Source organism: Syngnathus typhle, linkage group LG18 (assembly GCF_033458585.1).
Source record: "Syngnathus typhle isolate RoL2023-S1 ecotype Sweden linkage group LG18, RoL_Styp_1.0, whole genome shotgun sequence".
NCBI classification, from domain to species: Eukaryota; Metazoa; Chordata; class Actinopteri; order Syngnathiformes; family Syngnathidae; genus Syngnathus; species Syngnathus typhle.
In genome coordinates, this window is record NC_083755.1 from 2,469,599 (window position 1) to 2,485,313 (window position 15,715).

General features: G+C 45.5%; 2 non-coding genes across 2 annotated transcripts; one reads left to right on the top strand and one right to left on the bottom strand.

The window, feature by feature from the left end:
* The first annotated feature begins 990 nt into the window (after positions 1-990).
* Positions 991-1,185, top strand: LOC133143277 (U2 spliceosomal RNA). Its single transcript, XR_009710399.1, has one exon. It is a non-coding gene; the product is annotated as a U2 spliceosomal RNA (small nuclear RNA).
* Positions 1,186-14,406: 13,221 nt separating this feature from the next.
* Positions 14,407-14,488, bottom strand: trnas-gcu (transfer RNA serine (anticodon GCU)). The gene has a single exon. It is a non-coding gene; the product is annotated as a tRNA-Ser (tRNA).
* Positions 14,489-15,715: the final 1,227 nt, after the last annotated feature.

The window sequence follows — 15,715 nt, forward strand, 5'->3', positions numbered from 1 at the left end:
CCACACATAGTAAGTGAAAAAACTTATGTTTTTGTTTGTGGAATTTGTTGAACTGAGTTTGTCTGTGTGAGACAATGCACACAATGTTCATTGTCTAAAATGTGGTCTTTGGTCTGTGGTTTTAGTACTGTAGGAGTCAATTTGTCATTATCATGTTGGTGCGTGACATAATAATGTCACACAATATATTTGGCTGAGCAGAGGGGTGTGTGTGTGTGTGTGTGTGTGCGTGTGTGTGTGTGTGTGTGCGTGTGCGTCTGTGTGCGTGTGTTTGTGTGTGTGTGTGGGCGGGGGGGGTTCATGTGTGCTCAGGTGTATGATGTGGCTCTTTGCGATGACACAGTAAAAAATGTGGCTCTTAGTCTCTGACTGGTTAGTAAGCTGCTGTGATAACGTGTGACCTTGTAGTCTTAACTGAGAGCGACTTCTACATATGTGCAAAGGGTGTCATAGAGAAGAGAAAGCTAATAAAGCAAGACAAGGGTTACAGCGATAAAACGGCATAGCTAAAGCTACCTAGCTAATCACATGTGCCAAAGAAGCCTATTCTAACAAACCGTTGGTGAGAATGGGTAGACAGGGAAGCCTGTAATGTCATGACTCGTCCCCGGTCACGTCCATGTTGTCATAGTTTTGTCCGTGTGTCTGTGTGCTCACCCCTCCCCTCCTGTGTGCCCATGATCAGTGCGATCATTCTCACCTGCCTCTTGTTACCTGTCTTGTATTTTAAGTCCTGTCTGTGTATCACTCCCTGTCGGAGCATTGATGTGTTTGTCACTGTTATGAGTTTTTTTTGGTTCCTGTCTTGGTAATGTCACCCTGTCTTTTTGTCTCACGTCTCTGTTGTTGGTTTTGTTAGTAAGTCTTGTCAGTTTGCCGAGTCTTTTGAGTTTGCTTCAATAAACCGTGGTCCAAGCTGCACTTGGTCTCCCTGCTCCATTTCCACACTCCGTTCGTAACATGTAAGCGAGTCCATCACTCGTATACTCCATCGCTTTTCGGCCTTTTGGCTAAAATCAAGTGTAGTATCTGTTCTTGGGTTTGGAGGATTAAGAGAGCTGACCATAGAAGAGAGAATTTTAACCATAAAAGTGGTGATTTTACCCTTGGTTTTACTAATCAGTTCTGTTTTATCCCAACAATGAAGGTGCTTTTAGAGTTGGACCGAGCCATTTTTTACTTCATCTGGAAATCCAAGTTGGAGAGACTGAAGAAGGACACCATGAAGAAAAACAAAAAAAAGGGAGGAAAAGGAGTGCCAGACTTAAAGCTCTTCTTAAAGCCTCGGAAGCAGATATGTTGCCCTGCACCTGCGAAGCGCGCTCCTTACACCAAATGCACCGAAAAGCCAAGCAATGACACGATTCTGGATGGACTCATACCTCCGGAAACTAAAACTAATAACCACCGACCAAAGAATTCCTGTGTCTTTTAACCTGCCACCTTCTTAGTGTAGTATCTGTTCTTGGGTTTGGGGGATTAAGAGAGCTGACCATAGAAGAGAGAATTTTAACCATAAAAGTGGTGATTTTACCCTTGGTTTTACTAATCAGTTCTGTTTTCATCCCAACAATGAAGGTGCTTTTAGAGTTGGACCGAGCCATTTTTTACTTCATCTGGAAATCCAAGTTGGAGAGACTGAAGAAGGACACTATGAAGAAAAACAAAAAAAAGGGAGGAAAAGGAGTGCCGGACTTAAAGCTCTTCTTAAAGCCTCGGAAGCAGATATGTTGCCCTGCACCTGCGAAGCGCGCTCCTTACACCAAATGCACCGAAAAGCCAAGCAATGACACGATTCTGGATGGACTCATACCTCCGGAAACTAAAACTAATAACCACCGACCAAAGAATTCCTGTGTCTTTTAACCTGCCACCTTCTTATTCCTTAATCAAGAAGTTTTTGAAGAACTTTAAATTAGAGCAAGAAAATAGTGAAATTTTAACAAATCACAGATGTATGATCTCTGTCGTACAGGAGCGGGAAGCGGTGCGTCCAGTGCGCGGGCTTGCATTCGGCGAGCCCGCAACAGTTTGGCGCAACGACAACCACCCCGCCCTGTCAAAACAAACTTCGGGACCTGTCATGGATGGTGGCCCATGATGTCCTCCCAGTCAGGTCCGTTATGCACTCTCGGGGCATGTCAGCTCTCTCAACGTGCCCTGACCTGGCTGTGGCGCCCAGGAGTCAGTGTGGGACCTGCTCTGGTAGTGCAGGGCTGCCGTAGACGTGTGGGTGACCTACAATTCCCCGCAAGGTAAGCGCAGAATGCAGACCTTGTACTTTATGCAGTAACCCCGTTGAAAATCAAGCAAGAAGACTTTACAAAGCAGTCGCTGACCTTTGCTGCCATCAAAGACGCCATGTGGACTTCCAGTAACTTGCTGGTAAGGAAGAACAGACAGATACCCCCCCCCCCCAGCCCGTGGCTGTGCTCCAAATGGCTGCAGCAACTCTCACAGCTGCACACGGCAAACCTAGGAGACATCGACCTGGTATTGCAGTACCTCCAGGAATGGTGCACCCCCTCTACTGGTCAAATCAATAGTTCATATGTTAGAAAACCATTTCAATCCGTTCGCTTCATTCTTACAGGATTAAGCAGTCAATTATGACTTGATGGGGTCTGATCTCAATGTAAGATGTTAGGATTTGAGGCTTCCCCACCAAACGGTTTGCAAATAGGTTCATTTCTCGAGGCTTCATGTGCACACAACCCCCCCCCCCCTTGCTGGTCAAAAGGAGTAATTTATTCCATTAATGAGAATTACACTCACCTTTATATTTTGCTTCATGTAGTCTGATCAAAATGAATAAAACTTCACTGTATGTCCATTCACATGTAACATTGAAGGATGTGGACGTGTGTTTCAATATGTAAATAAATACCATCGTTGTCTATTAAGAAGTTAAAAGTTGATGAAACACATTTCTTTTTTTGTAGGGATGCTGTCTTTTAACAAGGAAAGACTGATATGCTTATGGATGAAGATGATTTGTACTTGTGATTGTGCTTGTAAACAGTAAAGCGGAGTGCGTGTGCAATTGAGGGGGTGGTTATTGGTTTTATTCAAAAACAATATTTTTGGCCAAATTACAATAGACTGACATGTGCCCATTCAGTGGGAACCACCAGAAATTAAACTGCATTGATAAACGAGGTCCCTTCGTTAGTCGTCACCTTACCGTGGTGGAAGGGTTTGCGCGCCCCAATGATCCTGGAGCCATGTTGTCTGGGGCTTCATGCCCCTGGTTGGGTCACCCATGGCAAACGGATCCTAGGTGAGGGGCCAGACAAAGCACGGCTCTCACAAGCCCCTTATGAAGAAAAACATAATTGGATTTTGTTTTTCCTCACCCGGACGCGGGTTACCGGGGCCCCCCCTCTGGAGCCAGGCCTGGAGGTGGGGCTCGAAGGCGAGTGTCTGGTGGCCGGGCCTTCGCCCATGGGGCCCGGCCGGGCACAGCCTGTTAGGGTTTGCAGAATATCTTCATCGTATGATTATGTTGGAATATAACCTGTAATAATTTAACTAGTGTGTCCTGTCTAGACAAAATTAGTTTACCAAAGTGCTAAGATCATTTCAACTTATTGACTAGCTGCAGAGGAAGCAATCGAAGTTGCTTTGTTTACAGCACGTCGTAAAAGGTCCCTTGCTATGCTTTGATCAGCAGGGGACCGTCTTCACCCTATCCTGTGTGTTCCCACACCCCCACTTTCAACCCCCACTTTCAACCCCACTCTGTTTCTCTCAATAAATAAGCGCCTGACGAGGCCTGAGTCAGACTTCATTCGACCATCGCTGTGAGCACAGCGACGAGTGAACTCTCCGCCTGCAGGTGCCTAAAATGACTAACTTGACTCCAGTGTGGTTCTTGCAAAATAAGTTAGAGTGAGCAGCACCCTAACATTTTGGTGCCAAAACCCGGGACCCTCATACCCGCCATCTGGCTGACGGAGGAGGACGTGCTGCATTGTCGACAAGCCAGCGTCCTTTATGGGGACCTGGAAAAGAAAGTCCTGGGAAGAGAATTTCTTCGCTGGGCCAGCATCTTAGGTCTGCCTTCGTCTGTCAGAGGTGGTTTGACGGGGTCCCACATTGCAGCGGACCGAGGAGACAAGTAAGTCATGGAAAAAAGCGCAGATACGGCTTTGGTTTGTCCGAGCTATGAGATACGGCTTTGGTTTGTCCGAGCTATGAGATACGGCTTTGGTTCGTCCTAGCTATGAGATACGGCTTTGGTTTGTCCTAGCTATGAGATACGGCTTTGGTGTTTCCAAGCTATGAAACAGCTGGGTTTCAAGTCCCAGTGGAAGGAACGGGCTAAGAAAAAGAACAGAGCTTCTTTTTCTTAAGTGAAGAAGGGCGTGGATTCTTTTTTTTGTCCGTTGTTCCAAGCTGTTTGCATGAATGTTGTGTGGTTGAGAGTGTGCGACTGGTAGGATAAATTGACTGCAGAGAGAATTTGGTAAGGGGTCAATTTAAACCTGCATTGAGGATCCTCATAGAAAAGAAAAAAAGAAATAACAAAAAAAAATTGTATAAACCTAAAGTACCGAATTAAGATGGGAAATAAGAACGGTAGATTTCTAGCTCTTGAAGAAGATGAGAAGTTCATGGCGAGTAAATGTCTTAATTGTATGCAATACATGCCGAAGTGGAGGAAAAAGTATGGTGTAGAAGGAAAGAGAGAGAGTTGAATCGTGCTAGAATGTGGTTGAAAGCTTCGCAAGAGAGAAGTGAACAAACTCAAGAGACAAAAAATGGAAAGATAAAAAGTGATGAGACCACCATTCAATTAAGGTTTGGAAAAGAATTCTGGGTGCACAGTGGCATCCCATTTGATGATGATAATGATCTAAATGAAGATGCAACGATCTTCTTCCGAAGCTCCCAAAAGGGCAGAGGAGGAGTAAGAGACCAACAAGGCCGCAGGCCGCCATTCAATTCAAACTCCAGCTCAAATTTGGACTGTTGGAACTGTGGGAAACGGAGCCACTTGGCGAGAGTATGTCGTCGTGTAAAACAATACCAATCAAAGGGTGGAGGAGGAGGCAGAGGAAAATGTCAAGCTTCCCCCCCCTTTTTTTGACCGCTCATGCTAATACAGAGACATTGTATGCTACATTTAATGGAAATTATTGATTGGTTGTGTTGTAAGATTATACGATCTTCTATATGCAAGCTGAATCTGAGAGATTGAGTTCTTTAAATTTGAAAACAAAGAAAAAACTTAATTTAATTAATTTGCCAGCCGTTTTTATTGTATTGAGTTTTTGGGGGGATTAGTGGATTGTTCTATTAGGAACCTTGAATTGAAAATGGTATGTGAATGTTGTGTGGAGTGCTTGGATGAATTGGGACCAATGTGATGGAAAGATTCCTTTTTGGAGACTGTGTGTGAGATGCAAATGAGCATTGATGACTGAATGCCCGACTGAAGGGAAAATACAGGTTGAATGGTTGAAGTTGTTGGAGACTGCTATGGACAAGTAGTTGAGCGACTTTGAAGGAAGAATGATTTTGAGTAAGTTAGATGCTAGGAAGGAAAGAAAAGAAAGAAACAAATACAAACAAAAGAGAGAAAAAAAAGGTTGCTTTTGACAAGAGTTGCAAAGGACAGACAAAGGAACAGTCCTTGACCCGGCATTTGCGTTTGGCGGTCGTCAATGTGGTTCCAAGACCTGCGTCTTGTGGTTTGTCATTTGTAACGTTTGGCTGTTGTGAACTTCCCAAACAGACATAAGTGATTTGGGCTTTTGTTGTTTGTTGTAATTGGTTAGTGGGAGGACTGCTGGAGCTTGCTCCTTCAGTGTCTCACCTGTGCCTTCCTGCCTTCCATTGTCTCCACTTAGACTGGACTGTGGAGGGGGGAGTGTGGTATTGTGGTGTGAAAAGGGTGTAGGAGCCGGCTCCTGTGGTGATTGATATTGTAATTTGATTGTGGGGGAAACTGATGTAGGTGTGGGGCTCTGGACTCTGCGGGTAGCTGTTTGCTGGGTTGGCGCGAGTGGGGGACGGCGGCATTGATTGTCCCAGTACTGGCCAAGCTGGGATAAATCAGTATGAAAATGCCGGGCCCCCCCCTCTTGCTTCCCTTGCTGTGGCTGCGCGCAGAGTAGGGTCGTACCCACTCCAGGGGTGTGCTGAGTGCGTGGTGGCAAGTGATATTGAAGCAGGGTGATGCCTAGGGAAGGTGTGACAATAGTTGCACGAAGGATAAAAGGCACTGAGGAAAGAAAAAAGAAAAAGGAAAAGTATAACCAACACGTCAAAATAGAGGATGACGTCTGCGCAGCGTTGTTTGTTGGTATTGTTTGTGAGCTGTGTCTCTGCTGTTTTTGTGTTGTCTGTGTGTTGTGTTATGTGTTAAAAGAATGAAATTCGCTAATATAGGTGCACTAAAGAATTTATTTATCTGTAGTCTATCTGATTTTCACCGCAAAACAAAACCGATTTTGTTAAGATAGGAAGGAAAAATAAAAAAGCGAGCAATTTGTTTATGGGCAGAAACTGGTCCACGCTCCTTTAATGCCTAGCCTTGGTTAGACAAAATTTGAGAGATGGAAAGAACTTGCTTTCTGGAATTGGATGATGAACAATTATGAAGTAACGACATTTCAAAGCTAAAATTTGAGAATAAGAGAGCGATTGAGTTAGTTAAAGTTATGGAACTACATCAGTTAACCATTATATTATTTTACCAGCAGTTATTATTATTATTTTTTTTTTTATTATTATTTTTTTTTATTCGATTGGTGGATTGGGTTGTTACGTTGAGAAAGGAAAGGAAACGATACAAATGGGCAGCTGTATTGAGCCATGGGGTTGTCACGTGCTGTTGACACCTGGCTCAACAGGGGGGATGGAAGGGCAGTTCAGTCAGCTTTATACAACATATGAATTTGATTCATATTCAAAACGTTTATGAATTTTTTTTTAGAGCTTGTTTAACATGTGCTTAACACAATCCACAGAGTTATAATGCCTGGTCATAATAGATGCATTCTAAAAATGGATTGAATCGGCTTCAAAATAAACATTGAATGCCTTAACAGTGGCAGAAGGGTTATGTAAAGAAATAATAGTTTGTCAACAACTGCTGTAGATGTTAAAGAATGGAATCAATATCTCGAGAATGAATGTGGATAGGTTGTTTACCGATTGTGAAATGTGCGACAAAGTGTTCTAAATAATATCCGTTGAATGGAAGAAAAAGAAAAGAAACCATTGCTTTTAGAGAATGTAGTCAACCAAAATTATATATGTACCAACATGCCAAGATCTGGGAAAAAGCTGGAAAAAATAAAAACATAATGTCTTTAAATTTTAGAGGCGACAATGATCTGACTGAAATTGATGCAATTAGAGTCCCCAGAGGAGTTCCTGATTAATAAGAATTAACTGACCAAATTGAAGCGGGATGGGAGTCCTCCATTTGCTGCTGGTGGACGATGAACAAGAACGTTGACAGGATAAATTACATCCATTGCAACATGCAGAAATTGGGCAAACGGACACAAGCGGGACTTGAGGCAGTGCACGAACAGCTAGCCATGACTTCCCTAATGTCAATCCAGAACCGCAATGCTCTTGTTATGTTGTTGTCTGGGAAAGGAAGGGTCTGCGCAATGTTCAGGGAACAATGCTGCACCTTCATCCAGAATGACACCGCCCCTGATGGGACCCTGACGAAGGTGATTGCAAACTTGCAATCCCTCAACACGAGGATGAAAGAGCACAACAAGTGGATGACTGCTTTTGGGAAGTATGAAGCCCTTGTGTCCTCAATAACTGCTATACTCACCTTGTGTGGATGTTGTTGTATTCCATGTCTCCGTGCTCTGTTTAATCGTCTTATCACTACAGCAATCTCGCCCATGGACGACGAGATGGCCCGGGTATGTCTAATGTCTGAACGACAGCATGTTGATAACGATGATGGTGATGCAATTTTTGCACTTGAGTTTACAGACTTTTTCCCAGATCTGTGTGTTTCCGAATAATGATGTCGCAACATTTATCCTCTTTGGTGGAAATATTTGTGCGCATACTTGTGATCCGACAACTGAAAATCAAGTGAAGTGGTTGTTTTTGGTAATGTTAAAAATTTAGCAAATGCGTGATAAGCAGGAGGGAAATGTTGGAATAATTTAAGTGAAGCCTTGGCCTGCCAGACCTGTAGGCCTTGTCTTTACGAGTTTATGGCTTTCCTTTTATCTACGTTCTTTCTTTTTAGTGACAGGGAAGTCTCTTTAGTGACAGGGAAGTCTTGATTGATTGATTGATTGATTGAATATTTATTGATCCCCAGGGGTGGGGAAATTCAGGCCCCAGCAGTATCCATACCACAGAGTGGGTATACAAAAAACACACAGATGGCATGAGCGCAACTCAATAGGCTCTCACAAGGCTGCCACACAACGGCGCCACAAAGAAAGTCAGAAAGTGCACAAGATAAAAGCCATCAAAGCAAATCCAAGCTAAAAGACAAAGGAAAAAAAAGCAACAGCGGCCACCTAGCACCCCTCAATACAAGAGAACACCCCAAAACACACAAAATAGCCTCCACGGGGTCCATCGACAGGTGTAAGGGCAGTCCAGTTCAACGGTGCCCAATGGACCGTGGTGGTGAATCGGTGAAAACATCACAAAGCAGGCAAACGTGTGAGCAGCGTCCCGGGCACCCTGTCGGGGGACGTGCAGATGGCCACCACGGGGCTAGCATGGCGAAAGTCGTCGGTTCCGACGAGCACGAGGGAGCGGACTCCCCACAGGTGTTGCGGCTGCAAGGCCAATGCGAGGGACCCGGTCATCACTGGTCGGATAAGCAGGAAGCCGTCGTAGAGTTACGCCGGCCTCGACCGATGATCCCGGTCCGGTCCCAGGAAGAAAAAATAAATAAAATAAAATATCCGATCCGAAGAGGTACCGAGGTGCGGTAGAAGGCACCAGCATCGCCGAATGGACAAAAAGACAGAAAGAAAAAGGAGAAAATAAGGAAATAAAGAGGAAAAGAGAGAACACTGCTGGGAGGCAGCCACTCACGGCGCCATACCAAGAGAATGATTTTGATCCCTGTCAGCCATATGTGTCCTTCCTGTCCTTATGTTATCTGTGTGTTTTTGTTTCTGTAAGAAGCCTTCACTAACAATGAGCAGAGCTTATTTGCATAGGCAAAATGTTCTTATTTGGTTGAAGGAAACTCCATTCCTTTTAGTTAACTGTAGGTTTGGTTCATAGATTGTTGTTGATCAGAACTGTTTTTCTTTGTTAAACATAGTTTGAAGTAGTTGCGTACAAGTTATCCTATATTTACTCAATGTTTGTTTAAGGAACTGCATACCAGTTACCTTACATTAATTTAACATTTGTTTTAGTGTTTAGGACAAGTTACTTATTGTTATTGGGTGTTAATTTGCTAAGTAGATAAAGTCTAGCCAAGGTCTAGTTGCATTGTTCCACAGGAAAGTGGCAATTTAAGTTATCTGATCTCACTCGCCGACAACTCGGCCAACAACTGGAGAAGAACAGATGGACAAACTCTGCGGGGGTCACGGGCCGACAATGAAGTGCTAGTTCACACCGCACTACATTCCTTAGCTAATCAACCTTGCTACAGACACAATCTTCCCTCCCTTTGGTGTAGCAACGCCTCTGTAACCAGGGCAACCAAAACAGTGATGAGAGGAGCAGAACATCTCAAATGACTAATGCAAAGGTTGCAGAAAAGGTGCTGTTTTTTGCTGTTTTCCGGACGTGCTGCTGTCCTTTCGGTGGCGGATCCAGGTCCAGATCATCCCAACGTTCCAAAGAAGGAGGGGGACGGGGCCTGCGTCGACTGGACCCTATAAATTGGTGGAGCGCATCTCACATGCCGTCCGGCTGGCCGGCAAAGGAGGATCGTGGTATCATCTGTCCCAGTGCGCCCCAGTGAAGGGTTCCTGCAAGGAACCAGACCAGCCATCGACAGTCCCCGCCCCAGTTCATACAGAGGCAGAATAATCCTCTTCCCCCTTGGTGGCCAGGTAGTCCACCCTGAGCCACTGAAGACAACGACCACGCAGCAGACATTCCCAAGTTCTCCCCGGACGGAGCAGATCTGCGAAGGGGGTGAGAATCGTGCTCACCCTCCACCAGTGGGCGTGCCAAGCCCCCAACGACTGAACAATCGCGAGCAATTTTTATCTTGATTGATAACATTCTGGTCGCCTAAGGCAGAGGGACCGTGTAACTCTTTTCCTGCATTTAATCTGGCCGCAGGTTTTTTAAATTACACACACAATTTGGACTGGAGTATTGAGGAAAAACCTCATCTTCACTGGAAGTTATTGCTTTCATTGTATTTTCTTACTTATGTTTGATTGATCGAGGTTGCCATAATCATATGATAAAACAGGGGGGAGATGTTAGGGTTTGCAGAATATCTTCATCGTATGATTATGTTGGAATATAACCTGTAATAATTTAACTAGTGTGTCCTGTCTAGACAAAATTAGTTTACCAAAGTGCTAAGATCATTTCAACTTATTGACTAGCTGCAGAGGAAGCAATCAAAGTTGCTTTGTTTACAGAACGTCGTAAAAGGTCCCCTGCTATGCTTTGATCAGCAGGGGACCGTCTTCACCCTATCCTGTGTGTTCCCAAACCCCCACTTTCAACCCCCACTTTCAACCCCACTCTGTTTCTCTCAATAAATAAGCGCCTGACGAGGCCTGAGTCAGACTTCATTCGACCATCGCTGTGAGCACAGCGACGAGTGAACTCTCCGCCTGCAGGTGCCTAAAATGACTAACTTGACTCCAGTGTGGTTCTTGCAAAATAAGTTAGAGTGAGCAGCACCCTAACACAGCCCGACAAGGAAACATGGGTCCCCCTTCCCATGGGCTCACCACATGTGGGAGGGACGAAAGGGGTCGGGTGCAGTGTAAACTGGGCGGCGGCCAAGGGCAGGAAACTTGGCGGACTGATCCCTGGCTTCAGAAGCTAGCTCTTGGAACATGGAATGTCACCTCTCTGGCTGTAAAGGAGCCCGAGCTGGTGTGCGAGGCAGAAAGGTTCCGACAAGACATGATCGGACTTGCCTCCACACCCATTTGGGTTCCGGTATAAGCTGGCCCTGGACTCTCTTCCACTCTGGAGTTGCTCACGGTGAGAGCAGGTGTGGGTATACTTATTGCCCTTCGGCTGGGCGCCTGAACATTGGAGTTCACCCCGGTCAACAAGAGACAACCCTAACCTACCTGTGTAGGTGGCTACACCAATGTGGCTACGCAGAACGGGAAAACAAGTTCAGGATCCTAACAGCCTGGAGTATGAAGCTCTTCTGTACCTCTTCCCAGAGGGCAGACCTCGAACAAAGAGTGAGCGGGGTGACTCAAATCACTCACAATCGTGGTCGCCTTGCGGGTGAGATGGGAGGTGTAAATGTACTTCAAGGAGGGGAGCGAAGCCGTGTTCACTGTGCGCTGCAGGGCCTACAAGTTGTAGTCAGTGCAGCCGCCACCCCAAACAGCAATACAGCTGGAGAGGACGCTCTCAATGGTGCCGCTGTAAAATGTAGTCATGACGGCCGGAGGAGCGCTCAATCGCCTGAGTTTCCGCAGGAAGTACAGGCGGCGCTGGGCTTTCTTTGCCAGTGATGCGGTGTTGGTGGACCAAGTGAGATCCTCACTGATGTGCACCCCCAGGAACTTGGCGCTGCTCACTCTCTCCACCACAGCACCGTCGATGGTCAGCGGCAACCCACGCCCCTTTAACGTTCTCATGGCGCTCTCAACTACGTCCGCCTTACAATAACACACACAAACACACACACGCACACAAATACACACACAGCAGTGACTCTCCAATACACATCAATACCAAATGATCAGGCGTTGCTTTCCCGCCTTTTCCGGACAGTATAAAACCTTCTTACCTGGAGATGGAGGATGTTGTTACATCTGCTGAAGTGCCATGTGTACTGACCGCCATTAAACAACTCAAGATCTTGCCAATAAAGAACAAACCGTTACCCCACATCTTAGTTTTCCTGACCCAACAACGGACATCATCAACAACACGCAACAGCCGTTGATGGAATCGAACCCGCACTTTCTTAACTGTGAAGCAGACATGCTAACCAGTTCTCCACCGAGCCGCCAAAGAGTATAAATATTACGATATTACATCCCGCCTTCCAACATCGAAGGCGACAGGATCACGGCTCTTAGTGAACTGTACCAGGCTGTCAGTGAACAAGAGACAGCGCACCCTGACGGTTTCACCATCTTCACTGGGGATTTTAATCATGCTAACCTGAAGTCTGTTTTTCCGAGGCTTCACCAGCATGTTAATTTTCCTACGCGTGGCGACAGCTTCCTGGACCGGGTCTACTCTTCGCATAAAGGAGCTTTCAAAGCCGCCCCCCTCTGGAGAGGAGGGACTCGTATGTGAGATTGCTGTTTGTGGACTTCAGTTCTGCCTTCAACACCATTGTGCCACAACGCCTCATCAGCAAACTTGACGCGCTGGGCCTCAGTACCTACCTCTGCAACTGGCTACTGGACTTCCTCTGTCAGAGGCCACAGGTAGTACGTGTTGGCGACAAAATCTCCGCCAGCATCACGCTGAGCACGGGGGCCCCCCAAGGCTGCGTGCTCAGTCCGCTGCTCTTCACCCTCCTGACGCATGACTGCACTGCAACCTACAGCGACAACCGTATCGTGAAGTTTGCTGACGACACGACTCTGGTGGGTCTCATCACCAAGGGAGACGAGACTCAATACAGGCTGGAGGTTGACCTTCTGACCACGTGGTGCAGGGACAACAACCTCCTGCTGAACGTCGACAAGACCAAGGAGATTGTTGTGGACTTCCGGAAGGGTCACACCCAACACCTGCCGCTGACCATCGACGGTGCTGTGGTGGAGAGAGTGAGCAGCGCCAAGTTCCTGGGGGTGCACATCAGTGAGGATCTCTCCTGGTCCACCAACACCGCATCACTGGCAAAGAAAGCCCAGCGCCGCCTGTACTTCCTGCGGAAACTCAGGCGAGCGAGCGCTCCTCCGGCCGTCATGACTGCATTTTACCGCGGCACCATTGAGAGCGTCCTCTCCAGCTGTATTGCTGTTTGGGGTGGCGGCTGCACTGACTACAACTTGAAGGCCCTGCAGCGCATAGTGAACACGGCTGGTAAGATTGCTGGTGCTTCGCTCCCCTCCTTGAAGGACATTTACACCTCCCATCTCACCCGCAAGGCGACCACGATTGTGAGTGATGTGAGTCACCCCGCTCACTCTTTGTTCGAGCTTCTGCCCTCTGGGAAGAGGTACAGAAGCCTGCGCTCCCGCACCACCAGACTCTCAAACAGCTTCGTACTCCAGGCTGTTAGGATCCTGAACTCGCTCCCCCGTTCTGCGTAGCGTCTTGTACTTTTACTGTCTGTACTGTCTGTATGCACACTGGCTCTTATTTGTTGTGTTATCTGTTTATTTATTATTTATTATTACTCTTATTATTTATTGTTTGTGCCTTTTTGTTTATGATGTTTTTTACTTTTGCGCTATGCTTGCTGGCTCCGTTTTGCTCCTCTTATTTATTGTGTTATCTGTTTATTTATTATTTATTCATCACTCTTACTATTGATTGTTTGAATTTTTGCCTTCTTGTTTTTATATTGTGTCGCGTACTTGTATGTCTATCGTGTTATGTGTCTCGTCACCGTGGGATAGAGAAAAACGTAATTTCGGTCTCTTTGTGTGTTGTGACGTGGAGAGATTGACAATAAAGCTGACTTTGACTTTGACTAAATACAAACCAGATTACAGATACAATGGAGCCTCGGTTTTCGACCACAATCCGTTCCAGAAGGCTGTTGGAGAACTGAATCGTTCAAATACCGAATCATGTTTTCCCATTACAAATAATGGAAAAAAAAAAAAAAAATTTAAAAACCCCACCTTTTTAAAGTATTTTTTCATTTGTACATTTTTGTCCGATCGCGCAACTGCAGTGCCTAGCCTTATTGTGACAGAGCGGTCGCTAAAATTTAGAAAATATTTTTAAAGTCCTGATGTACTTTCCAAAATTTAAGTGGACCTCAGTGCGCAGGGAGCTTAATTTGGTCCGAGCGCTCACTGTTGCATTGCTTTAGGAGCGTCTTTGTGTTTTACTGGCTTTACTGATCCCACTTGCTTCCTTTAGAGGCATGATTAGAGTTGTTGCAATCCTCAGAGTAACGAGAATGTAATAACGAACAGAGTCAGTTGGCATGCGGGTCCTCTCATGAGGTTCGACAATCAAATTTCGTTCGACATCGGGAGCAAAAAATTCTCGAATTTATTCGTTCAAATATTGATTTGTTCGAGAACCGGGACGTTCGAAAGCCGAGGCTCCACTGTAAAACAATGTAACATTAACTTTCGACGAGGATGGGATTTGAACCCATGCGTGCAGAGCACAATGGATTAGCAATCCATCGCCTTAACCTCTCGGCCACCTCGTCTTGCTTATAGAGTGTTGACAACATGTTGTGCCGAGATACTTTGTGTGAAAATCCGACGAGTATGTGATATGAAATGCTGAGTGGAGAGCACAATGGAGTAGCAACCCATCGCCTAAATATCTCAGCGATCGCATCTCATGCATGAGTTGCATGGGCGACATGATATGGCATGTACGGGGTAGTATAAGCTACAAGGTAAAATAATATGATACTTTAGATGTGAAATGAAGAAGAGCTAAGCCACAAAAGAAGTGACACTGTCAGCAAAGAAATTTTTTTTTTCAATGTTGTCTCACCCCAAATCTTTGGGATCATCGGTTCTGCGCAGTTGGATAGTTCCACTAACATTTTAACATCAACATTCTTTCATGGTCTGCCTGGGTATCTCGGCTGATGATCCTAAAGAAAAGAACCTAAATTTCTTGTATGCTATGGCATGACTGTATAGCCTCCGGCCGTCATGACTACATTTTACCGTGGCACCATTGAGAGCGTCCTCTCCAGCTGTATTGCTGTTTGGGGTGGCGGCTGCACTGACTACAACGCTGATCACTCCTAGAATAAACAACCCTATCATCCCAGTTTGTTCCGTCCCTGGATCAAACCTGATACCCATCCGTCAGAAACAGCTCCAGAAATCAAAACACTCCACCAGAACCAAAACAATTCGAGCGACCCTGCTCAATATTAAATCATTAGTCAATAAATCACTTCTCATCAATGACCTCGTTACGAGTGATGAATTAGATATCATGTTTCTTACAGAGACCTGGCTTGATCTAGATAACAGAGAATATATTCTTATATATAATGATAATATAATATAATGAATCAACTCCACCTTATTTCAACTGCATTGACGCCCTCAGAATCGGAAAGAGAGGGGAAGGCGTTTTCCTAATCTATTCTGATTTGTTTCAATGTAAACGGACGTCATTTGGAGATTGTCTTTCGTTTGAGTGTCTTGCAGTTGTAATGAAGTCTTCTCCCCCTGTCCTACTTATGGTTGTATCCAGACCCCCAGGTTATGCTAATAACTTCTTTGTCGAATTCTCTGAACTCCTCGCTATAATCTCCTTGGAACATGGCTGTATATCAATAGTAGGTGACTTTAATATTCACATAGACAAACTCAATGATAATAACATCAAAGAACTAAACGACCTCCTTGACACCTTCGACCTATCCCAGCATATCTCTGGACCTACACACAACGGAGGCCATACA